At 41.0% G+C, this 27,777-nt stretch overlaps 1 protein-coding gene across 1 annotated transcript in view; it reads left to right on the forward strand.

Annotated features, from left to right (window-relative positions):
* SNX19 (sorting nexin 19) overlaps positions 1–27,777 on the forward strand; it is a 63,661-nt gene that overhangs the window by 20,537 nt on the left and 15,347 nt on the right.

The following is a 27,777-nucleotide window of genomic DNA, read 5'->3' on the forward strand; positions in this document are numbered from 1 at the left end:
GATGAAGAAACTGAGGCAGACAAAGATTCAGTGACTTGTTCAAGGTTACATCGCTAGTGTCTGAGGCAGGATATGAAGTCAGGCTCATAAGCCCTATACACTATCCACTATGCCATCTCATTACTCTTTTTTTTTAGCTTATTTTATTTTTAACCTATAGAATAAAGCAAGCTTTTCTCTGCAACTTGCACTCATAATTCTGCTCTCCAGGACCAAGGAAAGGAAATATAATCTCTCTTCTACATGTCAGGCTGTCAAATCCTTGAAAACAATTATCATGTTACCCCTATGTTTTCTCATTTTTCCATGCTAAACATCCCCATTTGTGTTAGCTGATTCTGATGTGGTATGGTCTCAAGCAAATCCATCCATACCTTTAACCAAATGACTGGTAAAAATGCTAAGAAGAATGGGGCCAAGAACAGATCCCTGGAGCCCTCTACTAAAGACTTCCCTCCTGGTTAACTTTGAGCTATTTTTGATTACTCTTCAGTAATTTAGACTTAGATTACTCATTTTTATTTAGATTACTCATTACTCATTTAGATTACTTTAGATTACTCATTCAGTCAGGTCCAAGACCATCTAATTATTATACTGTTTCGTACCTCACATCTGTCATCCAAGAGATGACAGACTGTCAAATGCTTTGCTAAAATCTAAATATCTATAGCATATCTATAGCATCTCTCTCATCTACCAATCTAGTAGCCCCAACAACAAAAATAAACCAATGAGGTTAGTCTAGCATGACCTATTCATAATGAGACCATTCAGGCCCTGTGTGATCATCTCTACCCTTTCAACATGCTTACCAACCATTCCTTTGGTAATAAATTCTACAATTTTCCAGGACTCAAAGCCACCAGAACTCAAAGTTCACCAGAGTATAGCTTGCACAGTCTGTTCCAGGGGTGGGAAACCTGTGGCCTCAAGGCCATGTGTGGCCCTCTAGGTCCTCAAGTGCAGCCCTGAAGTTTGGATTCCATCAAAGGGCCACACTTGGGGACCTGGAGGGTGGATTCCATCAAAGGAACCCTGCTATTTTCTTCTTTTCCTTGAAAATTGGGACATTTGCCCTTCCGTGCTGCTTTGATGCCTCTTCTCTTTTCCATGATCTTTCAGAGATTGTTGATACTGATTCAGTAATCACATCTGCCAATCCTTTCTATTCCCTCGATCAAATGTTATCCACATGCCTCTTTATACTTCTCCAGGACTTCAAAGGAATGTTAATTTCATCAATGTGGGTATTCCCATAACTAATAAAAATTGCAGCCTCCTCCATGCCTTAGTAGACATTTTTCATGAATTGCTCTGACCAAAAATAATGGCCAACCTTCTGAAGATGATCCTACCTAAGCTATATATCTCTTCATAGGCTCATAGACCACCCATTCAAGACCATTCTAGCTTGGTAGGACCTGTGAGATCTTGCACTTTCCTTACATAAAACTTTGCAATTCCAGGATCACCTCCATGCCCTACATGATAAGACACCAGGATAGAACACTAGTATATATCTATGCATTAGTCATCAGCAGAGAGTGGGATAATTTCTCTGTTGAATCACTTTATCTTCTCCAATACGGCAGAAAGAACAAATAGCAGTGTCCTTGCAGAATGGCTGCTGAACAAGATATGAATTCAAAGCACGTGCTCGATCATTCTCCCTTCTCTAGACTTTTACCATTGCTCACCTGTGTCTTCTTCATAGGAGTAGAGACATAATGGATTTCATCCACTCACTTGAGAGGTCCACCAAACCTTTGATTGAATTCTTCTGTGCCTTGCTCCTCTTTTCTATTTCTCTCTGTTGGTTCTTCCATAATGTTAGGAACAAGAGGGAGACTCAAAAGGTTCAAGAGGGCATTGTAGCTAGCCAATGATAGTTGATTGGGAAACCATTTCTTCTTCTGCTTTCTGGGACATGACAAGAAGAGCATATTTCAAAGCACAACAAGAGGAAGAGAAAGGACAGTGCAGTGGAAAGAACACCGGGTTTAGAGTCAGAGGACATTGGTTCAAGTCCCAGCCCTGCCAGTGTAACTGACCTTAGGCAAATCATGTGACCTCTGTGGGCCTCAGTTTCCACATCTGAAAAATGAAGCAATTGGTTTAGATGACCTTAAAGGTCCCTTCCAGCTCTGAATCCTTCATCTTTAGAAACATGTAGAAGGGTGAGTGGGAATTCAGAGGAGAACAGTAAACCAGTATGGAAAGTACAGAAAGGATAATTTCCGTGATTTACCTAAAACTCCATTTACCATGTCATTGTGAGACAAACCAAGTTCTTAGGGTGCATCAAGAGTTTATAGCCCCTCTGAATCTTTCCCTAATCATCTTTGGAGTATCATGTTCAGTTCTGGCAGCTATATTTTGGGAAAGATATTGATAAGTTAGAGCTAATCACCTACAGAAAGGGAGCCAGGTTGCTAAAGGGACTCAAGGTCATGCCGTATACAATAACTAACATGTATTAGCACTTCAGAATGATTTATAGACATTTTCTCATTTGAACTTCATGCCATACCAACCCTATGAGGTCACTATATAAGTAACAGTTTACAGAGAGGGAAACTGAGGCTGGTCGCACAGTTTTTATTCAGTGTCAAAGCTTAGATCTGATTACAGACATTCCTAATTTCAAGGGTAGCATTCTCTTCCCAATTCCACACTGCTTCTCATATGAGAATTATTCAGCAGAAATAAAGATGTTTATCCTGAAGAAGAGAAAACTAGGGGAGAGGGGTGGTTCATGATAGCTTTCTTCACGTATTTTAAGGGCTGTCACATGGAAAAGGGATAAGATTGAATGGGTGGAAGTTTCAGAGTGACCGATTTAGGTTTGATGAAAGAAAAAACCTCCTACCAATTACAACTATCCAAAAATGGAATAGATTGCCTCAGGAGATGGTGAGATACTGCCCCCACCCCTTATGTGAAGACTCTAACCTGGCTCCCTCAGTCAGAGATGCCATGGAGGGGATTCTCAGACAAGCTAAGAGTTGGACGAGGCCACCCGAGATTCCTTGCAAATGTGTAATTCTGAGGTTTCTTCTGAGGTCTCGGTAAGCCATAAACTCTGAAGGGTTTGAGCCATTTCCACATAAAGAGAAGAACACTTTGTGTGGGGAATTAGAAGAAAAACAGTCAAGGTCTGGGTAATGTTTCAGAGGGATCTTGGAGATGAGAGACCTGACACAGAGCTGGAGATGAAGACAAGGGAGTCACAAGTTGTGAAGCTTCCAAGTAGGACTATCATCTTAGAAGGGGCAGATTTGTTGGAAGAGAACAGAAGAAAGTCTCTAGTGACCTGAGAGCATTGGGCTTTGTTGGATTTTTACAAGCTATCCCACCCTCCTCTTAAGACACATATTTCTTCTATTCAAACTTGGACCTTCCTTCATCCCATATTCTGATGCTCAAGGCATTTCTAACCTATAAGGTGTACATTAGGGAGCATTTCCAGGGACACACACACACACACACACACACACACACACACACTCACTCCCTTTCCCCCTCTTTCCTTGCAAGGTCAGCCTACATCATAAACTCCTGGGAGGTTTGTGCCTTTCATATTTAAAAAAAAAAGAAAAAAGAAAAAAAGAAAAAAAAGGTCAACGCAACACTAGCTGACTTTCTCCCAACCAAGCTTTAAGAGGTAAGAAAACAAGCTGGAAATCTGAGCTCTCTCTGGAATCTTAGCCACCACTACCACTCCATTACTCCACCCCTACTCTCCCAGGCCCCCAGCCCCTCCCAAGAGCTGTCCCATCAGGTCCTCCCAGCTCTGTTCAATGTTGAACTCACTGAGACTCTATGTTCCCCAAGACAGCTGCATAGCACACCAGAGGCACTGTGGTCCTCTCTACCCCTGGGACTGGGGCCCTCTGTCCTGTTCTTTTGCAGAGTAATCAAATTCAGAGTTATTCCTTTGGGGTTCTAAATTTCAAGTGTCTAGGTCAGCTGGTGTTATGCAGAACTAACCAGCATCAAACCTTGCTGCCCCCATACCCTCTTCTCCCTATCTGGAACACTGTGATTTGGGTCTCTGTGGTGACACTGCCCCTGCCTACTCTGATGCCCATTTTTCTTCCTTAAGATAAAGCTCTTCCCCGGACTTCACTACTTTTCAAGCATCAGGCCTTATTAACAACCTCCCTTCCCCCCTAAAAAATAGGCTTATTTCAATTGTGCCCGGCTCCTTTCACTTTCTCTGACCCATTCTACTTGAAAGATATACACACACACACAGCTGCCTTGGGCACCAGAGATCGCTGCCAAATAGTAACTTCTTTCCCTGTTCTACAAGGCGAAAAATAAAAGGCAGAGTAAACTCAACCCTATGACCCCTCCTTCCAGACTGAGGTTGGAATGGCTCTGCGCTGAGCCAAGCTCTATAAATCTCCCTTGATTGTTGGTGGTGTAGAGGGAGTGGGGGCTGGAGCTGAAGAAGGAAAGTTCGATGCCCGAAAAAGGTATTGTTAAGTAAAAGGGCGGCTTTGCACACGTGCGCGCATGACCTCCTATGTCAGCTTCTGTGCTGGGAACATCCAATTATGTAACAAGCAGCATTCCTTCCTTGGAGCCAGAGATGAGGAGAATGAAAGGGGAGAAGGGGCGGCAGATCTAAGCCAGGGAGTTAGGCCAGCTTGGGCAGACTTTATTGGTGTCTGAGAACAGACTGGGCCAAGGTTGCTGAGAAATTCTCCTCCATCCCCACCTGAAATGAAACCCAACCTGGGGGCCTGGACAGGATGCTCAGAAACAGAATAGGTGTATAGGTTGGAGGAGAAGAGAAAACTTTCTTTTCATGTGTGTTTTTTTAAACTGTGTATCTTTGTTGATAGTATAAGGCTATGGGCAGGAAGCAGAAAGTCAGTGGGAGGTTATTATGGGTCCTGATGTAGCAAATGAAGGAATGAGAAGTAGTTGGATTGAGTCCTTTTCTAGACTTCCAGGACTACGCAACGATACAAATATGGGCCAGGCCAAGAGAATACATGTGAGCCGTCTCTTGGCTCTGCCCTCCCCATGGCCCCAAGGGTGGCATCAGGCCCTGTGTCAAAAGGGCAGCGGACACATTCCACAAGTCTGCATCAGGGTTTCTTAGAAAAAAGGGAAGGAGGGGAGTTGGGGGGTGGGGCAGGAGATGATAGAAGCAAGGAGGCTCTAGGGTTTATGTACAGAAGGGAGTAGTAGAGGAAAAACAGGGACACGTCCAGGAGGAGAGCAGATAGGGAAGAATGAGGCCGGCTTAGAGGAGCCAGCTAGACCTCAAAGCCAGGAGGAAAGGATTAAATAGCAAGCCCAGGGGCTTAAACCAGACCCGAGAGGTCTCGGAATAGTCTTCTTAGAAATGACCTCTCCCTTTGAGCCATCTCCCATGAAATCCAGGGAGAAGGTATGGGACAGGAGGGAAGGAAAAGTTTGGGGCAAATGGGGAGGGAGTCCAGCGTTAGTGAGCATATTCTCTTTCCATCGGCCTTGAGAGCAGCTCTAGCATACTGTATAGCAGGAGTTCTTAACCCAAGATCTGGGATTCATGGATAGAGTTGGGGGAGGCGGGGGGCCGGGGATCCATGAACTTGGATAGGAAAAAAATAATTAAATCTTTACTTTCACTAGCCTCTGATTGAATTTTAATATTTCCTTCCATTATGAATGAATGCTGGCAACAAACATTATTCTGAGCATGGGTCCATGGGCTTCACCAGACTACCCGTGGGGAACTTGACACAGAAAATGTAAAGAACTTCTGACCCATAGTGACGATGCTGCTTCTACTTTCTTCATCCTTTTCAGAATCGTATGTGGCCTTGGAAGTAATCCATTCACATTGTTCCTTTCTCTAGGGGTTTGTGGAAGAGACAGAAGGTTAGATGGTCAAGCAAAGCCTTTTTTTTTCTGCCTTTGATACCGCCCAGGGGTATCACAGGACACCCAGGAGGGGAGATTGCAAGAGACATCATGCAGGTCACGGCTTTCAAAAGCCATCTGGCCACCAAGAGGCAGCTAGGTGATACAGATGATACAGCATCAGGAAGACCTGAGTTCAAATCTAACCTAAGACTCTGACCAGCTGTGTAACCCTGGATAAATCATTTAACTTCTGTTTGCCTCAGTTTCCTCAACTGTACAGTGAGGATAATAACAGCACCTACCTCCCAAGACTGTTGTAAGAATCAAATGAGATATTTGCAAAACACCTAGCATAGTGCCTGGCACACAGTAGGTACCATATAAATGTTTGTTCCTTTCTTTTCCTTTCCTTTCCGAGATGCCATTAGCATGTGTCATTTATATTGGCCTTTCTTGAGCTTCCCAATCTCTGTACTCCTTTCAGAGCCACCTCCTGCTTCCTATCTCCCTGAATGTCTCCCTACAACAGACACACTTAAGACCCAAATTTCCTCAGAAAAAAAGCGAAGGGAAACTTAGGATAATCTTTTTTTTTCTTTGGTCCAAGCTTCCTGCCACCCCCCTCCGCAGTCCAATTCTCCCAGGGCCTGGACCAGTGTGGCAAAATGAAACACTAGTGTATTTGAATGAGTGTTGAGGGTGTAGATTGGAATCTTGGTAATGCAAATCCTTGCAAGTTAAATGCATCACGTCCTGACTGTGGGCCTCAGTTTTCCTCCTCTTTTAAATGGGAAGATTATATTCGCTTACCTCAAAGAACCCTATAACCTTGTCCTATGGCATGGAAAGGCCTTAGGAAGGAGAAGAACAGTAATGTTCTGTAGCCATGGGCTGCAGGGTATTTCCAAAGCCCTTGCGCACCTTGATCATTCAGACATCAGGACTGTTGTTTGATTATGGAGTCTGAGGGCCACTGAGGACCTCCAGAGCTCTGCCTACAGACAGGACTGTACCCAGACCAGGCATGAAAGTTGATTATTCATTCTCTTCTTAAAGCTCTCCTGGCTTGGGAGCCTATAGAGACAGTTTGGTTCAGCAGAAAAACTGCCGGCTCTGAGAGTGAGATAACCTAGATTCAAATCCCAGTCTTGTAATTTACTAATTGCACCAGATGGGTGGTACAGTGAATAAAGCCCTGGGCCTGAAAGTCAGGAAGCCCTGAGTTCAAATCCAGATTCAGACACTTAGTAGACACATGACCCTGGGCAAGGCACTTAGCCTATGTCCTTAAATGAAAAATGGGGATAATAACAGTACCCACTTTTCAGGGTTGTTGTGAGAATCAAATGAGATAATTTTTGCAAAAACCTTAAAGCACAATACATAGTCTAACTATGGGACCAGGGCAAATCTCTTAATTGCCACAAGTCTATTTCCTTACCTATAAAGCTAAAGGCATTGGACTAGATAGCCTATAAGATCCCTTCTGACTCTAAATCTATCATCTTATACTAATTTATAACTTTTTCAGCAGCCCTGTGTTCCAACTGTTTAACTGCTTTTAGACTTAGAAATTGTATAGAATAAGAGGTTTTTAACTTTTTGTGTGTATGGTACACCCCTTTGCCAGTCCAGGATAATGTTTGTTGCTTACATTCATAACTGAAGAAAATGATAAATTTCAGTTGGAAGTTAGTGAAAATAGATGTAATGATTTTTCCACATCCACATTTCTAGGCTTCCTGAAATCTGTTTACAAACTCTTTGGGGTTTTGGATTCCAGGTTCCAAACCATTGACATAAAGTATTTAGATCAATCTCCAACATCTCTCACCTGTTCCACTGAAAGCACGGACATGGCCATGCCCCTCTTCCTTTCACAGGATCCCCTCCCTGGTAGCTGAGGGACAGCATCAGTGGCCTGCCTGCCTCTTGCCCCAGATCTGTGCTAGTTTCAGTCCATGGTACCCTGTAACCCTGGGGCCATTTTCCTAAGGGATCTCAGGCCTAGAAGTTTCTCAAGGTACTATTTCACTTTGCCTGTCAAGTTACATTGGCTTTGGCTGCCTTTGGGAGGTACGGGTATGGTGCTTCTCGCCATCCTTGAGGTTTCACTCAGGTTGCATGTTGCTTCTTTAGGGGGAAAGGAATCCTACTTGAGACCGTGCCTGCCCTGGCTGGTCTTAGCACAGGACGGATCTTGCCTTCTATAGTCATATTCAGATTGGGTCCTACGAGCTTGCCCTAGTGTCTGAGCAGCAGCCTCGCCTGACCTCTCCCTCCCCCTTCCTGGGTGTCACATATTCTGCATTGGCTCTGGGATAAAGAGATCCTGTCTGTCTGTCTTGTCACATTCTGGCTGTCTACACTTGGATACCCGATCAGGATTCCAGCAGAAGGTTTGAAATAGGTGGGGTGGATAGTGTATATATAGAATGTGTGTGTGTGTGTGTGTGTGTGTGTGTGTGTGTGTGTGTGTGTGTGTGTGTGTGTGTACACCCACACATACAGGCAGCCTTGAATTAGAGATTCTCAAGTGCTGTAAGGTAGCCGCAAAGCTAATTCATGAGAACTATTTCTTGCTGGATCAAAATACTGATTTTATATATTTTTTTTAATTGCAGGGAAGTCTAGAACTAGGATTTCATCAGTATAGAGAAGTACCCAGACAGAAACTGTAACTTATAGTCTTAAAGAGTTTTCTGAGGTTCTGAAAATTATTGACGTGCCCAGAATCATGTAATTAGTATGTGTAAGAGGAAGGACTTTAAGCTAGGTCTTTTCTGACTTCAAGCCACTATACCATGATACTAACTACTAACATTATTGATTATAATTGTGATTATAATTACTATAACTATGATTATAATTCCTAACATGTATAACTCTTTTACTCACAATAACCCTGTGAGGTAGGCAGTACAAGTATTATTATGCCCATCTTATAGATAAGGAAACTGAGGCTCAGAGGGAAGTGACTTGTCCAGGGTCATGGAACTAATAATATCAGTGAGCAATTATATAATGCTTTTAAAACATTATCTCATTGTATTCTCACAACAATCCTGGGATGTAGATGCTATTTATTGTCCCCATTTTACAGATGGAGAAACTGAAGCAGACAGTGGGTAAATGACTTGTCAAGGGTCATAAAGCTAGTAAGTGTCTGAAGCTGGATTTGAACTCAGGTCTTCCTAACTCTATTCCCAGTGCTTCATGCACTGAGTCACCTACCTGCCTAGTATCAAGGACAGAATTAGAACCCATATCACCTGACTCCAAGTTCAATGCTCTCTCCATTAATCCTCTCTCTATCTGAATACTAGCTACTTGAAAAGTTCCTTAAATGGTCCTAGTCAATCCTCAGGATAAGAAGAGTTGGGAGAGAATTGAAATGGAAAAAATCAGTGGATTTAGTCCAAAGTTCTATGTTCAAATCCTTTCTCTACTACTGGCCTGGCTGTGTGACCTAAAGTAAATCACTTATTCTCTCAAAGCCTCAACTTACTCACCTGTAATTGGACATAATAAGTCTTACACTACTTAGCTCCAGCGCTGTGAGGTTCAAATAAAGTAGGTGAGGTAGAACAAGGTTTTCTTTGGTTCCCTACTCTCCCAGTTACCTCTTTGGTACTACTGGCCTTCCCAAAGGCACTCGGAGTCTTCTCAACTAAATAAACCTGTCCCCTCCATCAGCAGCCCATGCTTCTGACCCTTCTCATCTTCCTTCTCCCTGCTTGTCAACACTTAGGTACCCCACATCCCATTCTCTTAGGGTCCTTTTCTTTGCTAGGAAACCGATGAACTCATCTGTGTTGATGAAAAAATATGGGTTCCTTCCCAGGTTAGATTTCAGATTTTAACAGGCATTTTCTGGAGAGAGTATCCTTAATGATGGGAAATTCAGTCATTGTGGCAAATTATTGGGGGACGTATTTCGGGAGACAGGTGACCTTTCAGTGCCCTTTATATCATACCATGTAGGAGGTTGCCTATCTTGCTTACGTACAGGACTGGTCATAGCTAATAATAGTAACTGCTATTTGTACGTTTTACAAACATTATCTTACTTGGTCCCCATAACAACTCTGAGGGAGATGCTATTATTATCCCCATTTCACAGATGATGAAACAAAGGTTCATAGGGGTTAAGTGTTTTTCCCAGCATCACACAGATAATAAGTGTTTGGTGTAGTATTCAAACTTAATTGTTCCCGACTGGTTTTTCCATAGCGTGCTTGAGCAGCTCTAAAAATGGTTGGACTTGGCCAGCTTTCAGGACCCCAGGCGACTAAAAAGTGGACTTAGAGTCTCTAAATCTTCTTTCCTTGACTTTCTAGGACTTGGTTATCAGATGTTCAGGAGGGTGGTTTCAATGACTTCTCTGCAATAAATTTTCAGATGATTTCCTGTTAGTGCTTGGTCACATAAGTTGTGGAGAATTCAATCAGTTAGGGAATTAACAAATCAGCATTACTGAGCACTGCTCACCTAGGACTATGGTAGGTTGGGATGTGGGAGTGGGGTGCTTGCAAAGTGTCACTTCAGGGCGCTCACAGTCTTTGTTGGGGAGATGATAGCTCATGCTTTCATTATCATGGACAGTTAGGAGGTAGCTGGGTGTCAACAGTGGATAAAGTGGACTTGGAACAAAGAAGAACTGAATTCAAATCCTGACTGAGACACTTACTAGCTGGGCAACTTATTTAATTTCTGTCTTTCTCACTTTCCTTATCTGTAAAATGGAGATAAAATAGCACTTACCTCTCAGGACTGGTGTAAGGATAAAATGAGATAATAGTTATAAAATCCTTTGCAAATCTTAAAGCACTATATAAATGTAGCTGTTAGTATTATTGTTATTATTATAATCCTCAATTGTCAATTTATAACAACCCTGTGAGTTAAGTGGTACAAGTATTATTATCCCTACTTCATAAATGAGGAAACTAGTTAGGAGAGATAATGACTTTCCCAGAGTCACACAGCCTCGAGTGGCAAAACTAGTATTCTTACTATAAGCCCCAAGTAGTTATTACAAAACCTCATGGATAATGCATGAAACAATAAGCAATTAAGGACAAGATAAGTCAAGCACCAAGGGTTACCTTACAGAGTCTTCTAAGAACATTAGGAATTTAAGTCAGGACGGATCCCTAAGGATAAGAAGAGTTGGGAAGGGGCAGATTGAACATAATAAGAAGAATGTGGAAGGGTGGGTAGAATTTAGATAGGTAGAAAGAAGGAGAACATTCTAGGTACTAAAATATCCAAAAGAAAATACTTACTGTTGATGTTAAGATACAAAGACCTTGGTTAAAGCCTGTGAATATTTTGTAGTCATCCCTGGGTAGGAAGTACCATGGGAAGTGCATTGACTGATTCTGGAAAGAAAACATTTTCTTCAAATCCTCTCTCTGATATTTATTGCTTGACCTCAGTTTCATGATCAATAAAATGAGGCCATTGAGCTTGCTTCGCTCTGGGTCCCCTCCGTCTCTAGATCTATGATTCTATTTATCCACCTCACTATGGATGGTTGTTATGATGGTTTGCATTTCATTCACTCCTAACTGGATATTATTCAGTTGTTTTTCAGGCATTTCTAACTCTTCGTCAGACCCCATTTGGGGTTTTCTTGGCAAAGATACTTGAGTGGTTTGCCATTTCCTTCTCCAGCTCATTTTACAGATGAGGGAACTGGGGCAAACAGGGTTAAGTGACTCGCCCAGGGTCACACAGTTAATAAGGGTCTGAGGCCAGATCTGAACTCAAGAAGATGAGTCTTCCTTACTCCAGGCCCCACTATCCTCTGAAGCTAATGTGGGGAGTTAGTGTTTTATTTCTACCTATGGCCACCAGGTGGCAGTACAGGATAAGCTGCGGTTACTTAGTTTTCAGCATTCTTGATAGTTGCTGGTGAAAAGAGATAGAGCTGGTGGCTGCCCCAGTGGAAACTCACTTATTTAGTAATTAGCAAAGAGAGGTCCCATCCCAAATAATTGTTAGATGAACAAGAATTTAAACTTGGTGTTGGCAGGAAACTGCGGCCAGTACTGTTGAGTGATGCTGTTTCCTTATGACTCAGGCACCCTGTATCCTCCCCGTTTCTTGCAGCTTCAACAACTTACAGGCTAAGTAGGGTCAGCCTTCACAACACCCTCCCGGTCATGCTTCAGCCGGCATTCCCTTCAATGAGCAGAGTGTACAGCCAGCAAATGGTTGCCCCTGTGACCTCCCTCCTAGTACTCAGCTCTGCAGCTGATTCATTCTGAACTGGTTTTGACCTAAGAACTCCGAGCTGGGACAATTTGGTTAACATCCAGAAGTGAGGTGTGAGGATGTCATCCCAGCTGGACAGATTGAAGATGCTGGAACTTCCTCTGTGCTGACTGTGAATTAATTGATCCTTTTTCCAGAGACCACTTAGGCCTGTGGCTCCTTCTCAGTCCTCATGATCCTAAAGGTGATAATAGTATCCTAATAGTGATGAGAGACAGACGCTATTTGCTATTTAGTGCTGCCATCTGGGGTCCCAGAACCTATGAATTCTCTGGCTCTTACAGAGGTGATCTTGCAGAAATCTTGGTTCTACTATTCGAATGCTTACCAAAATGAGGCTGATAATTCAGAGAAACAGAGAACATTAAGCCACAAGGGCTATAGATATTACCATGTTCTTATTCTATCAATTAGTAAATCACAGTTCCAAAGAATTGGTATGCCTTACCTAAAGTTGTACAGTGAGATAATGGCAAAGCATGGTTAATGATGGTAAAAATAATAACTTCTCACTTGCATATAATACTCTAAGCCTTTTTCCAACAATCCTGTGAGGTGAGTAAGTCTGGAAGCCCATCTCATGATCCCTACACCCTCCTCTTCCTACTATGTATCACATTGCCTCAGTTGTGAGTGTAAAGGCCAAATCAAATGTTATATGGAGGGTTATATATGGCTGTTTGGTGGGGAAAAGATAGGGGAAGTGTGACTTTATTTAGAGCAGTTCACATCCTAAAAATAGAGTAGGGTTGTATATATAGAATTCTGCTTGGAGGCAGAAGGTTGGACTTAAAGGTCTTTTGAATCTCTCTACCTGGGCAAGTCACTTAACCCTGTTCGCCTCAGTTTCCTCATCTCTAAAATGAGCTGGAGAAGGAAATGGCAAACCACTCCAGGATCTTCACCGTGAAAACCCCAAATGGGGTCATGAAGCATTGGACCATCTCAATAACAACAACAATAACAACACCACCACTTCTCCTAACTATAAAACCGGGGGAGGGGCTGGACTGAATGGCCTCTCAGATGTCTTCCAAGGTCTAGATCTCCTCAGGTGTGATCTTGTTCTCTCCTTGGTGGCTATGTTTTCATACTTTATCAGCCTTTTTCAAGAACCTGCCTTGCCCTTCCTGCTTATTTACATCTAACCTCTATTTTTCCCTTCTCGGAGAATCTGTGGAAAGTTTCCCCCAGACTATGTTCATTTGTCAAAAATGGGATGAGACCATGGGATAGGGCCCACATCCATACAGATCATCCCTTCTCTTTCCTCTCCACTTCCACCCCCACCCCCAGCCTGCTTATTCCCTTCTTTCCACCCTGAGATGGTAGCTCTGTGCCCACGGCAGAGCGTGGAGGTCTCCCAGTAGGGTAAAGTCACCATGAACAATAAGGCCCCAGTTGCCAAGGCGACCACTAAATTGTTACCACAGCCCCTCCCTTGTCTCTTCCACCTCCTCCCAATGTTCCGACTCTGAGGGCTGCTCCCCCTCTCCTTGCCCTTTCCCCTAAACTGGACTCAATTTTCTGCTGACTGGGTGGCCACTTTAATTAGCTCTCTCCCCACTGCCTCCTCCACCCCCAAGGTGCTGGGAAAGGAGAGGGCCGGATGGCTACCTGGCGATTGAGAATGAGCAGAGCTGGCTGTTCACACGGAGCTGAGAGCTAGCCTGGGGGAAAGGAAAGTGATGGAGTTGGGACTTTAGACAGCCCTGGAGCCTCTGAAGGGATGGAAGTCTGGTGCTGAGTACAGGGAAGGCAGAGAAGGTTTCTGAAATATATAAAAGGTACTACCCTACTCAAGGGGCTTCCTACTCAGTCTACATAGATGTTTTAATCCCTAAATCACAACTCTCCCCACATTAATTACCTTGCTTATGCTAGGGAGGAAGAAGGGAGAAACTAAGATGGAACGAAAATCTCATTTGTATACACCAGCCTAGCATTAGTGTTTTATTTGGCTTCCTTTTGAAGACTGGGCTTAGTGAAATAGGATTGGGGGCCTGAGGAGGATATTCTTTAGCTAGGACTATTATGAAATAGTACATCCTTCAGGCTCATTTGGCTGCCTCTTTCTATCTCTTCTCTGTGCCCCACCCCCAATCCAAAGAAATATACCAATCAGTCTTCACACTCAATACTAGGATGATTTTGGGATCCTCACAGTTATTCTTATCAGTGACCTAACAGAATTATCATTTGGAAAAGAAATGTAAGGCTTATTTCAGAGACAGAGAAGGAATTGGTTGTTTCCAGTGGAAATGTCTGCTTCTTGCTCCAGAATGCATATAGGATTCTGGGATCATAGGGTTTTGAGCTGGAAGAGACCTTGGAGAAGACCAAAAATATCATTTGACTGATAAGGAAACCGAGGCCCAGAAAAATTAAGAAACTTGCCTGAATCCACTCAAGTAGCGTATGGGAGGAGCAATAGGCTTTTTTCTTCCTTAGGTAATGAGGACTTGACTATTTTCTGAACAGGATTTTTTTTTTTAATTCACTGGGTCATAGATTTAGATCTAGAAGAAAATGAGTTATCTTGCCCAACTCTCCATTTCACAGATAACAAAACTGAGGCACAAAGCAACTAAATGATTTGAGCAAGATCACACAAGTAGATTCAAGATTTAAATCCCATGCTTTTTTCATCATAAAACACAGCACCTCATTTAACTATATATTAATTGATAGATTGATTGATTTGTTCATTCAGTCATCTAATGATAAAAGTGTTTAGAGATATAAATTTTCCCCTTAGGACCATATTGGCTGCCTCCCAAAAGCTTTGGTATATTGTCTCATTTTTATCATTTTCTTTGATCACTTTTCTGTTATTTGTGTGATTTGTTCTTTGATCCTGGAATTCTTTAGGATTAAGTTATTTAATCCAATTAATTTTTAATCCTTTCTTCTAAAACCCTTTTTTTGAATATAATTTGTAGTGCTTTGTGATGAGTAAAGGACGTGTTTAATATTTCTGCTTTTGTGCACTTATTTGAGGTTTTTATGCCCTAGTACATAGTGAATTTTTATAATGATGCCATTCACAGCTAAGAAAGATATATAATGCTTTTTGTTCCTATTTAGTAATAGCCAGAGATCTATCATATCTAACTTTTCTAAAAGCTTATTCAGGTCCTTGACGTGTTTTTTGTTTTCCTTTTGGTTAGATTTGTCAGAGTCTGAAAGGTATACCCAGTCCCCTACTATTAAAATCTGACTATCTATTTCTCCCTGAAATTCAATTAACTTTTTCTCTAAGTATTTAGATACTATGCCATTCTTGGCACATATATTAAGTGTATATGTATGTATATGTATATGTATCAATATGTATAATATTTATATTAATTTATTGTCTATGGTGCTTTTAAAAACAGTGTAGTTTCTCCTTTACATCTCTAAATCAAGTCTATTTTCATTGGTCCCTTGTCTTGTATCATGATCATAGCTCACCAACGCTATCATTTTCTCCAAGTGTTATGTTACCACAAATCCCATTTATGTAAAATAGCAAGTTCTATTCCTTCCTCACCCTTTCTTCCTAGTATGTTTTCCCTCTATTTTCTTTTTTCCTCTTCAGATCAGTAAAATATTTTTCTGTTTCTTCCAAGTCCTCTATCTTATTTACTCTCTTTATGACTTTTAAAGATGTTAGGGTTTTATGGAGACAGTTGTTTTTCCTCTCTCTGTTAGAATATAAAAACCTCATCATTATAAAGTCCTTTCCAACTGCTCAAAGTATTTGCCTTTCTGTATATCTCTTTACTTCTATGTTTGCAATCCAAAGCAGAGCAAAGTATAGCTGGGATCTGATTTCTTCATTAAGAATATATGGAAATCTCCTTTTTCATTAAAGCCCCATTCCCCTACCCCCATAAGATTATATTTAGCTGTGCTGGGTAGACTATTCTTGGTTTTAAGACTTTCTCTATCATTCCAAGCTTTCCTCTCCTTTAATATGTAGTTACTATGTCTTGTGTGATCCTGACTGTGACTCCTTGGTACTTGAACTCTTTATTTCAGACTATTTGTAATATTTTGTCTTTGATATGAAAGCTCTGTATTTTAGTTATAGATTTCCTGAGTTTTCATTTTAGGGTTTCTTTCAGAAACTGACTGATGGAATCTTTCTCTTTTCATTTTGCCCTCTTTCTAATATGTCTAGACAGTTTAAATTCATTGAAATTTAAATGTGGTATCTGGATTTTCATGGTTGAAGTTTTAAGGTAGTCTGGTGATTTTTATTTTACCTTTCCTTGACTTGTTTTCCAGGTCAATTGTTTTTAATAAGAGATACCTTGTATTTTCTGATTTTTCACTCTTTTCATTTTTTTCCTTTAATATTTCTTGTCTCATGTAGCCATTGATATCTGTCTAGTCCAATTGAATTTCAAGGAATCTGTTATTTGAACAAGGTTTTGCTGCACCTTCTTAGCTAAACTGTTCATTTTCCCAAATCTTTCCTCTACAATTCTAATTTAATTTATATGATTGTTTTAAAATTCTTGCTTCATTTCTTCCAGGAATTCCAGGAAAGCTTATGGCAAATACATTATTTTATTTTCATCTTTGTTTGTATCTGTTGTGAAGTTATTCTCTTCTGGGTGTGTATCTTGGATATCTGTGGTGCCATAGTGTCATGTGTGTGTGTGTGTGTGTGTGTGTGTGTGTTTTTAATTGTGTTTATTTTTTCTAGCCTTGCTTCTTGAATTGATATGTTGTGCTGGGGTCACGCTCTTTGCATTTTTTTTGGAAGAAATGGTGAAGCCTTCTTTGATACTTTATATAAGATCTGGGTATTGAACACTGTGTTTTTCAAGGGCTTCAAGAGTGGCTCCAACCAATACAATACAAAAGGGAGATGTACCCGGAGAGGTGCAGGGGAAAAATCAAGCAGATGAAATCTGCACTGGGGTATTGTGATCAGGGTATGCCCTGTTCATTACCTTCAGGTTCCTAGATCCAGACACTGCTGACACAAATTTGGGTTTAGAAGGACATAGCTGCAGACTACGGGCATTGTTGGCTACACCCTTGGTCCAGCTTCCATCACCCTGTCCCCAGCTACAGACTTCAGCTTTCCCTGGCTTGCCCTGTATCCCTTTGTTGGAAGGCTTCCATCAGTTATGTTTCCAGGCCATACTTTTCTGGTTGGATCCCTTCCCAAAGTCCACAGCTTCTAGTTCTTTTTTTGTGCTGACTAGGGCTAACAATATAAATTTACTCTAGTTTCTCTTCAGATTTCTTGATCATTTCCTAGTCTGTTGCTTTTTAACATTGCTGGGGTTGCTGTGAGAGAACTGGGCTCCTCTGTGTTCTCTTACTTTGCCATCATTTCAGAAGCAACATGGTGAGGCAAGCAGAACACAACTTGGAATCAGGAGAAGCCTGAGTTTCAGTCCCAGCTCTGACACTTCTTGTCAAAATGACCTTGAATATGTCACTTAACCTCTGAGAATTTCAGTTTCATCATCTGTCAAAATGGCCTACTAAATACATTATCCACAGAGCTCTGATGAAAGCATTTTCTAAACCCTAAAGTGCTATATAAATGTGACCTATTTTTATTATTTATTGTGCATCTAATGTTTTTCAGTCATTATGGAAGATACTAGATGATTAGTGATGCATTGGCAGCTACATGATAAGGCTATCTGAAGGTTTTCAAAGTGTTTTGCTCATAGGGAAGTATTTTGAGGTTGTATAGTAAGGCTCCCATAATAGAATCCTGAGGGCCCCACCCCAATCTGTCTTCTGTGAAGAGCTTGAAGAACAGACATGCTTTATGTTCACCTTCCTGCTCCCTAATGATGGTAACTTGGATTTACATGATACTTTAAGGTTCACAAAGCCCTTTACAAATATTATCTCATTTCACCTTACAGCTACCTGGAGGATAGGTGCTATTATTGTCTCCATTTTACAGATGAGGAAACTGAGGCAAACAAAGGTTAAATGACCTGCTAGGGTCACATAGCTAGTAAATGGTCCATGACCAGCTTCAAACTTGGATCTTCCTGACTCCAGGTTCAGTGCTCTATCACTCCAAGCCCCCAGTTCTTCCTGCACATTCACTTGCAGGTTTGGCAGAAAGATGGTTCCAACTCCTTGCATTGTTTGTGGTTATTTCTATTACCCAACCATCCCCCTTCCCTTTGTGACTCAAGTTTTGGGGAATAGACTGGAGTTGATATGACTGTACTTCATCTGTCAGAAGCACCTCCTGAAATACGAGTATGATTCACTCATGATTCCTTTGTTATTGTTTGACTTTTGGTCTTTTCTGTGCCATGGTCTTTCTTGGGAGCTGGCAAAAACATTGGCTGCTGGCAACTACACTCTTACCCAGGATTTATAATGTGCCCCAGATATGAAGCATAGCCCAGCCACTTCTATTCTCTTCCAGAGTGTGATCCAAGCCCATAGACATGTGTGGATTGTATGTTTTGCGGATTATCCATTGTTTTTAAATTCAAGATTAGCCTCCAACACTCTGTCCTACCTCCCTGAGCTACTGGAATACCCTCAGGCTAATAATGAAAAAGATCTGTGCTAATTCCCAGTGGGGGAATTTCTTCCCAGAAGATTGAAACACACCTATGACTTAGTAGATGTGTTGTAGGGAGTTCTTGAGATTCTCAGAAGTGAAGCAACTAGGGATTATCTGAGATGGGATTTGAACCTAGTTCTTCCTGACTCCAAGGCCAGTACTCCATCCCATTATGCTACACTTTCACGGTATATATTTACATGGTTTAATTTAATATTTATTAGGCTAAACAAAATATAATTAAGAAAACAAACTTGAGACATCACATATGTGCTTCAATACATTGAAGTATCTGCAATCTCATTAAAAGATTCATCTGTAAAATTCTTATCTGCTTCCTTCTGTCAATCCTACACAAACAATCCACTCAATACACCAGAAGCCTACCTCTAAGTCCTTTAATATTTCTTAGACACTGCTGTAGAATTCAAATATTGACATCTTACCCCTCACTCTCAATATATGACATGATTAATGGGTGAGAAAGAAAAGGGGTGGGGGAGAGAGAAAGATAGATAGAGAAAGTGACACTGAGAGAGACAGAGAGAGAAAGAGAAAGGGAGGCAGATAAGCAGGCACACAGATAGGCATCCAGAAAGAGACAAAGACAGAGGCAATACCTTCACCCTACTTTGTCTTGAACTGAAATCACCGAAACTGGAACTCTATTACCACTTTGATGAAATAGTCTCACTATTTAAAGTCTCCCAGGGGCATAATTAGTTTGTTTAGCAAATCTTTGACCAATTAAAGAGCAGTTCACACCTGATTTAAAAAAAAATTACCAAGTATATATAGACAATCTTATACATTTTTAAAACCTAATCATATCTGTTGATTGTGAGATGGGAGTTGGGGGAGGGGGGTTGAATGGGAGTGGAACTTCATCTCTTACATCAGTATATCAACACATTTATTGGAATTAATCATTTCCTTAGTGGAGACAAGACTACTAGACCTAGTAGAAGTAAAAGAAATTCTGAAAAAAAATTATTTGGGTAGATAGATGTTTTACAATCTGATGAAGAATACTAGATCCCAGGGGCAGCTAGGTGGCGCAGTGGATAAAGCACCAGCCCTGAAGTCAAGAAGACCTGAGTTCAAATGTGGCCTCAGACCAAACACTTGACACTTATTAGCTGTGTGACCCTGGGCAAAACACTTAACCCCAGTTGCCTAAAAAAAAAAAATACCAGATCTCATGTGATCGCCTGGACTTCTTCTGACAGTGAATTTGGTACAGCCTTGAATGAAAAGTGGGTCTCATACATAAAAGATTTGTTTTTTTAATCTTCAGTACTTCAGCCTTTTGTTATATTACCTTACCTACCACAAACTTTTTTTTTCTTCTTCATAGCAATGATTAGCAACTTTTGTTTTAATTTTATTGGTCATCTCCTTATACATTTATCTTCAATGAGCCCATGGCAAAGTCAACAACAATTTGTCTGAAGACCATGGCTTGTTTTCTGGAGATGAATTAGGGTATTGTGAAGCAATAATGCACCATTTCTTGGAGGTGTTTTTGTTTTTGTTTTTTTCTATTTATAACTGTATTTTGCTTCACATTTCAGCACAAATGATTCTTTATTATTGTGGACTCAAGTGATCCCTGAAACATTTGACATCCCCACACTAAAAGTCATTACAATATCTCTAACAGTCATTGCAGTAGGCTGCTTATTGCCTAAACTTTTAAAGTTTTCCTTGGAATAATAATATGCATTCTCTTTTTTTGGCTAGGCAATGGGGTTAAATGACTTGCCCAGGGTCACATAGCTAGTAAGTGTTATGTATCTCAGACGGGATTTGAACTTAGGTCCTCCTGAATCTAGGGCAGGTGCTCTATCCACTGCACCACCTAGCTGCCCCAATAATATCCATTATTAAGAAATACAAAATTAGAAACAGCAAGAAGAACAATGGAACAAGTATAGCATGAAATCTAGCCTTCAACTAGCAGAAAACTAACAAAAGGTATAGAAATCTGCTCCGTCCATTTTCATTCGGTCAAGGTTAACTCTCCTACATCAGTCTAATATCGGTAGAGACACACAGGCACGACCATTGCTATCACAAAATGAAACCATAGCAAAAGTATTGCTTGTCCCAAGGAATTTGCTCAATAGTGTAGTCATTATGCAAGTAAAAATATGGCAAAGGATGGGTCTAAGGATAGAACATTATAATGAAACAACAACAATAAGTACTGGTGTTTGTAAAATGCTTTAAAGTTGGCAGGACACCTATATGCATTATGTCCTTTGAGCCCCAAAACAACCCTATGTGCTAGGTACTATTGTTTTACTATTATTGTTGTTGTTCAGTCATTTCAATCCTATCTGGCTCTTTGTGACCCCATTTGGAGTTTTCTTGGCAGAAAACCACTGGAGTGGTTTGCCATTTCCCTCTCTAGCTCATTTTACAGTTGAGAAAACTGAGGCAAACAGGGTAAAATGACTTGCCCAGGGTCACAGAGCTAGTAAATGCCTAAGGCCACATTTGCACTCAGGAAGATGACTCTGCCTGACTCCAGGCCTGGCACTCTATCTGCTGCACCACCTAGCTGCCCAAACAAGCAAAGGGAGGCTCAGAAAGATGAAGTGATTCGCCCCAAGGTTACACAGCTAGTTAAGTGTCAAAGACAAGGATCAAACCCAGGTTTTCCTGGCTCTAGGCCCAGAATTCTATTCACTATGCCAGAGACTTGTGACTTGTGTCAGACTTCTGACCTGCAGGCTTGCAGCCAGGCTGAACAGATTAAAAACTACAGTGCAACATAGATAATGTTAACTTGTGATTTTCTAAGTCAATTTACAGTCTCCAGGGATCCATTTCAATTTGAATGAGACACACTGGACCACACCGTATTTCCTCCCATATGGCATGCCTGTGCAGACACACCTTCAAGTTAACACTGATCTTTTAATATCTTGAATACAGTTATCCTACCAGCTATAAATCCCACTAACAATACTAATATCCAGCACACACTTTACCATCTTATACATGAAAGACCTTATCAAATAACTTACAAAATCAAGATATCATAATAATAGTATTGATTTAGCACTTTTCAGTTTTGCAAAGTGTATGTGATTTCCCCCTATTTATCCTATCCAAAAACATATATTTGAGACCTCTTTGTGGCTACTTGAAAGATTGGATAAGGAAAAAAAAAGAGAGATGAGGAAAGGGAGATAGATACCAAGAGAAAGGGAAAAAATAATAATAAAATGAGACACCTACATAGCAACCCAAATGGAGAAGGATGAAACATGGCCAAAATTGTTCATGGGTTAAAAGCCCCATTTTGTGAGCTTTTTAGGAGGTTACTTCTAAAATGTTTAATCTTTAATCCACAACACCCTGCTACAGGAATATCCTTCATGCTTAACCACTTTCTGTACTCCAAGCTCCTAGAATTTTGACACCCTCTTTTGGGTTGGTAATTTGCAGTGTCTGGAGGTCTGTGAAGCCTGGAAGACCCCTTGTCGGGGATGTTAGAGGTTGAGCTCATGCTCATTTGGGAGTTAGACTGATTGACCTCTGAGGTCCCCTCCAGTTTCTGAGGGCTTTTAATTCCATGGTAAAGCTGGGCTGCAATTTCACATTTTTGTCAGTCACGTATTTTTTAGCAAATGATATCCTCCATCTTGAAAATGTCCTACATTTAAGCCTCCAGGTTATATAAAACAGATTGGTTTCTTTTATTCAATAATTTCAAATTTGAGATTAATATATGGAGTTTACTTAGATTGAAGAATGCCTGTAACTGATCATTCATTTTGTAAAGAGCTCATCATTACCTGAATAGGGTAATGTCACCCCCATATTCCCCTTCTTCTGTCTTATTACCCCATCCTGAGTTTAACTACTTATCCTTTTAAATATTGCTCTCTCCGTGGTAATTAAATTGGTTCCTAATTAAGTCTTCAGGGCTAAACATAAATAGTAAGTAGTACTGAAACTTTCCAATCTTCATCTCTCCCCCACCTGCACCCTCCATTCTTTCCTTTGTGATTTTGTAAGTCACTTGATATAGGAGAGAAAAGAGATTCAGAGAGCTTTTCACTTCCCATTCATTCTGTGTGCAAGCTATTTTATGAGAGGCAAACAAAGAGTTAACACTTGGAGGGCTTTTTGAATCCTGGCTAGCACCAGTTTAGAAGGCCCTTTGATACAGAGAGATTGGCCACCATTCCACCTAGAAACCTTATTCACCGAGGGGAAGTTGATGACCATCGAAAAGACAAATGTCTTTCTTTAAGGTTTAAAATGAAAAGGGGCAAATGTTTCTGCCAGCTGCCACTACAAGTCCCTTTTTTTTTCATTTAGTCTATGACAATTTGACTAAAATGCCTTGCCAAGTATGCTAAATGCTACACTTTACTATTCCATCACCACCCACTTCTTTCACAGTGAAAGAAAACAACCCATTCTCACATTTTCAGGACAAAGAGGGGCCCAATCTGTTTCTCCTACTAAAGCCCCTAGTCTGATCCTTAAAGATCCTTTTTTGTTGTCCAGGAGTGGTATAGGACAGGTCAGGGTAGTGCCCCACCTGACCATGTTATGTCTTTGTTTCACTGTGCTCAATAAACAAGCATTTATTAAGTGCCAGGCATTGTGGTAAGCACTGGGAATATAAAGACCAAATTGAAACAATTCCTGTCCTCAAGGAGCTTACATTCAATCAGGAAATAAGAGGCAACCTACCTATGAGTCCAATGCCAAGACCCTACCCATTATGCCACATTGCCTTGGTCATGTGCTTTTTCATAGCTCAGCTTTTTTTTTTAAGTATACATTAGAGTTCTCCACCAAAGTTCCACTCTGATAAGTCATCGAAGCTTAGATATGAGAGTTCTCAAAGGCTTTGCCAGGTGAGCTCAAGCTCTGGCAGGTCTAGAAAGCTAAGAGTGTGGGCTTAATGCCCTACTCTTCTTGTCTTCCAAAATGCAATCTAATTAAATTTAGAAAGGTGTGTCACTAGAATATTGGCTTCCAGTGCTCTGAAGAAAAAAGAAGGAAAAAAAACCACCAACATCCACAAAAACTCATGAAGACCCTTTACTGAGGCAGAAGGTATTGCCATCTGCATCAGTGGAAGGAGTGTCTGTGATTATAAAATCATAAATCTTTTGGAGTATTAAGCCAAGTACATGAGATGATAGAACGAGAATTACAAAGTAAGACCAGATTGAACTCTTAGAGACTGGGGGCTATGCCCTGATTACTCCCCCAGTTCGGTCTCTATGAAATCTCTGCTACTTAATTTCATCTCTACAACCAACACCTCCCCCAGAATCTTTTCATGGCTAAAAATAACAATCTATAACTCAAATCCCCATGTCTTGGAGTCTGTGTTTGTGTGCGTGTGTGAGTTTTGTTTTTCCCTCAAGCACGTACTGTACATCAGAAAATATGGGCACATTTTAAACTGCATTCAGCATTCATTCAACAAATATTTCTTGAATGAATAATAAGAACAAGTTTGAAGAAAGAAAAAAAATTCCCAGTCTCTCCAAGGTTCCACTGCTAATCACCAGCTCTTTGCTTAAGAGTGGAGATTCTTATCCTCAGTCCTTGAAAGCTTTCTCTCACCCGGGGCAGAAAAGGATGACTTCTGCCTTAGATCTAAGCAGTGAGAGGGCAGCAAGGCTGAACTTTAGCTGTGTGACTTGGGCCTGGCTGGTCATAGCCCTCAGAAGTTAGGAGCTGGAAACTCACAGGGAGGAAATATGTATAAACATGGAGGGGAGAGAAAGATGGTACAGGGCCAGCAGGCAGGAAGGCAGAGCCCTGGGAAAGGGCCCGGGAAACAGAGATGTGTTACTTTTATCAGGTGTGGAGCTGGCAAAAACAGTTTGTTCACCGGGAAATGCCCTGTATCCCTACCAGCAATTCCCCAGGCCCCCTTTCACTTCTGTCCTGAAGGTGGGGGTTACTGATTAGATGAACAAACACTTCATAATAATGTGCTAGGTCTGGGGGGAGAGAACACAGTGTTCATGGTTTAATGCCATTGTAAAGGTTTTACAGGGTGCTGGAAAGGGGATTGTTTCCAGGAAGTTAAAGATGGAGCTTCAACATTTTTTTTCCTCCAGTCTTGGATAGGACTCCCAATTCTTCATGCTTAGATGACTACCAGGTTTTGTTTTAGTAAATCTCTAAGTGATTTAATTTGCATATTCAGGGAATCTATTTGTTTATTGGATTCCAGAAGCACTAACTATCAATGGAATAGAAAAAGTCACTTCCTGCACCCTACTGTGGTCACACTCAGCATGTCAGGAGTTTTGAGATTGAGGGTGCCACGGGACCTACAAATGCTAATACAGAGGTTTCCATCTCCAGCTACAAGGGAAGCTGTGAAGGGGAGTGGTTGATCTATAGCAGTATTTCCCATGGGGTATTCATGGATGGATACTAGGGAGTAGATAGGCTGCTGGTATGGGAGTTTGATGGATTCAGAGATGGTGATACTTGTTGGCATTGAGTAGGTGGGTTGGAGAATGTGAGGGGATCACCTGGTAAGAACTCAAGTTCTTGCAGAGAAGATTGAAAGGTGCTGAATGCAATAATTTGGTCTGGAGTCTCCTTCCTGGTGGTTATGAGGAGGGATGGAATGAGGGTGGAGGGTGGGAGGTATTCATAGGTTCTGGGTCAAGTTATGACTTGGGTGCTTTAGTAGCCTCCAGTACTCGGGAAATAGGTGATTATGATCTATCACTGCTGTCTAAGTTCAGAGAATTGCAGAATATCAGCAATGGAAAGGAATTTCAGTGCTGACCCAGTCTACTCCATTCATTTTACAAATGAGGGAAATTGAGACCCAGAGATTTGAAGCAATTTGCCCAAGAACACATTTCTAGGATTCAAAGTCAGGTCTATCGAATCTTTGCTCTTTCCACTAATGCCAAATTATGCTAGTTAAGCCCATTTCCCATCTCCTGTCCCCAGTAAAGAGTGCTCAGGGTCAGTAGGAAATGTTCATCTTTCTTACTGTTTCCATTTTTTTAACTGTCCATCCTTAAAGCATTGGTTGATCCAGGCCCTCCCACATGTAAACAGAAAAATTATAATTACATTTGCATAAAATGAACCTTGTATGGAATGTAAGCTTCTTGAGTACAGGGATTTTCCCTAACCTTCTACCCCCACCTCTCCTTCTTCTTTCTCCAACTCCTAGCATAATGTCTTATAAGAGGAGGTACTTCATAAATGCTTGTTAATTGGTTGATTGACTAACTTGATAGACCTACCAAGCAATTTTTAGATTACATTGTTTTTATTGCTTCCCTAAAGGTTGTTGCTTTGTGATTTCTCAATCCCCTCATCTTTGGCTCCCCATCAATGAGCCTTATTTCCAATAAAAACAATGCAACAGAAAGAGAGAGATGCACAGAGCCAAAGAAATGGAAGGGGGGACCCAGAATTCCTTGTAGTTGTCCTTGGGCCACAGGTTAGTGAACTTGAAGGGCAGAGAAGACAGCCATGTTCCCATTCCCCAAATCTCAAGCCTGGTAGGTTCTGAGCCTTCCCTCTCTCAGCTACAGCAGCTATCTGAGAAAAGAGGGAGATGAGGTGGAATTTTGCTAATTGGATTAGGCATGGTCTCTAAAGCTCTCTCTCCTTACTCTTAAGTTTTCTTGTTTCGGCTATTTTGATGGAAGCTGACCTTCAGCTGACCTTGAAGTGCCATCTTAAGCCCTGGTATTAAATTAGCTCCTTTTTAGCCACCACTTCATTCCTCTATCTTCAGCTATTTCAAATAGGGGCCCCTTACAGCATGGGCTAGGTATGTACCCCCAGTGTAATGGCAAGCCCCAATCACTTCTCAGTCCGTGCCTGTTCCATGCCGGGCAGCCACAGAGCTCTCAAGTATCTGAGTGTTAATCCATTGTTGCTTTTCCTCATTTTATTGGCTATTTGTGGCCCCCCTAATAAGACTGTCATGTGTACTAAATCATTCGGAGATGGTCCTACAGAGCAGGGTTTGGTTTTTTTTTTCCCTTTTCTTTGGGGGAGGGGTGGGGGGAGAGGGGTTGTTATCCTTGTATCAAATGCCTAGATTAGAATAGTAACTTGTCAGTCATCAGAAAATAAAACCAATTCCATTTGGAATTCTTTTCCAACTTTTTTTTTTAGCACGTTTACCTTGCATCTGTTCTGAGTGACCTAAATAATAATGACTGCTTTTAGCAAATGAATTATAAAATCAGTATTACTGCAAGATGCAGGTATAACTTCCTTGGAGTTTTCCATTTCCTTGTCCATCTTGTGTGGTAAGCAAATTCTATTATTTTCAATCCAAGAAAACACATGTCTATATTCCTTCGTGGCTTAGATAAGAGTAATAACAATAACAATAATAGATATTACTATAGCACTTTAAGGTTTGTAAACTTTTTTACATATATCATTTTAGATTAAGGTGGAATAATGGGAAAGTATTGACTCTGTATCCAGAGGACCTAGGATCAAATTCCAAGTCTTATGCTTACTATAAGGCCTTGGGCAGCCACTCAACCTCCTTTGGACTCCATTTTTATTTGTTTTTAAATTTTATTAATATAATTTGATTTATCAACAATCACTTCCATGTGCTTTTGAGTTTAAATTTTTTCTGGACTCCATTTTTAAAACGAAAGGGTTAGTAGGTGATGTCTGAGGTCCCTTCCAGTTACGGCTATTGTCCTAGAAGTCAATCAGCAAGCGTTTTCTGAGTGTCTATGATGTACCCGTTGCTATCCTAAGCCCTGGGACTAAAAAGACCTGAATGAAATAGCCCCTGCTCTAAAGGAGCTTATATTCTATGGGGAAATGGAAGAAGATAACACATACATATGTAGTGAAATGAGCAATGAACACCAAGGAGATAGTTTTTTTTCTTTTCCCCCTTATATCTTTCCTACCTTATTTTCATTTCAGGGCCACTGAGGGCCAGCTAAAGAAGCTGCAATGCTAGGTCAAAAAAGGAAGAATTTTAAGGCCTTTTTTTTTTTGATACATCTTAGGTATAGAGAAAATAAGCTTCTTCCACTAGGGACAGTGGATGAAGTGCTGGC

Source organism: Phascolarctos cinereus, unplaced genomic scaffold, assembly GCF_003287225.1.
Source record: "Phascolarctos cinereus isolate Bilbo 61053 unplaced genomic scaffold, phaCin_HiC Scaffold_726;HRSCAF=1367, whole genome shotgun sequence".
In the NCBI taxonomy this organism is placed as follows: Eukaryota; Metazoa; Chordata; class Mammalia; order Diprotodontia; family Phascolarctidae; genus Phascolarctos; species Phascolarctos cinereus.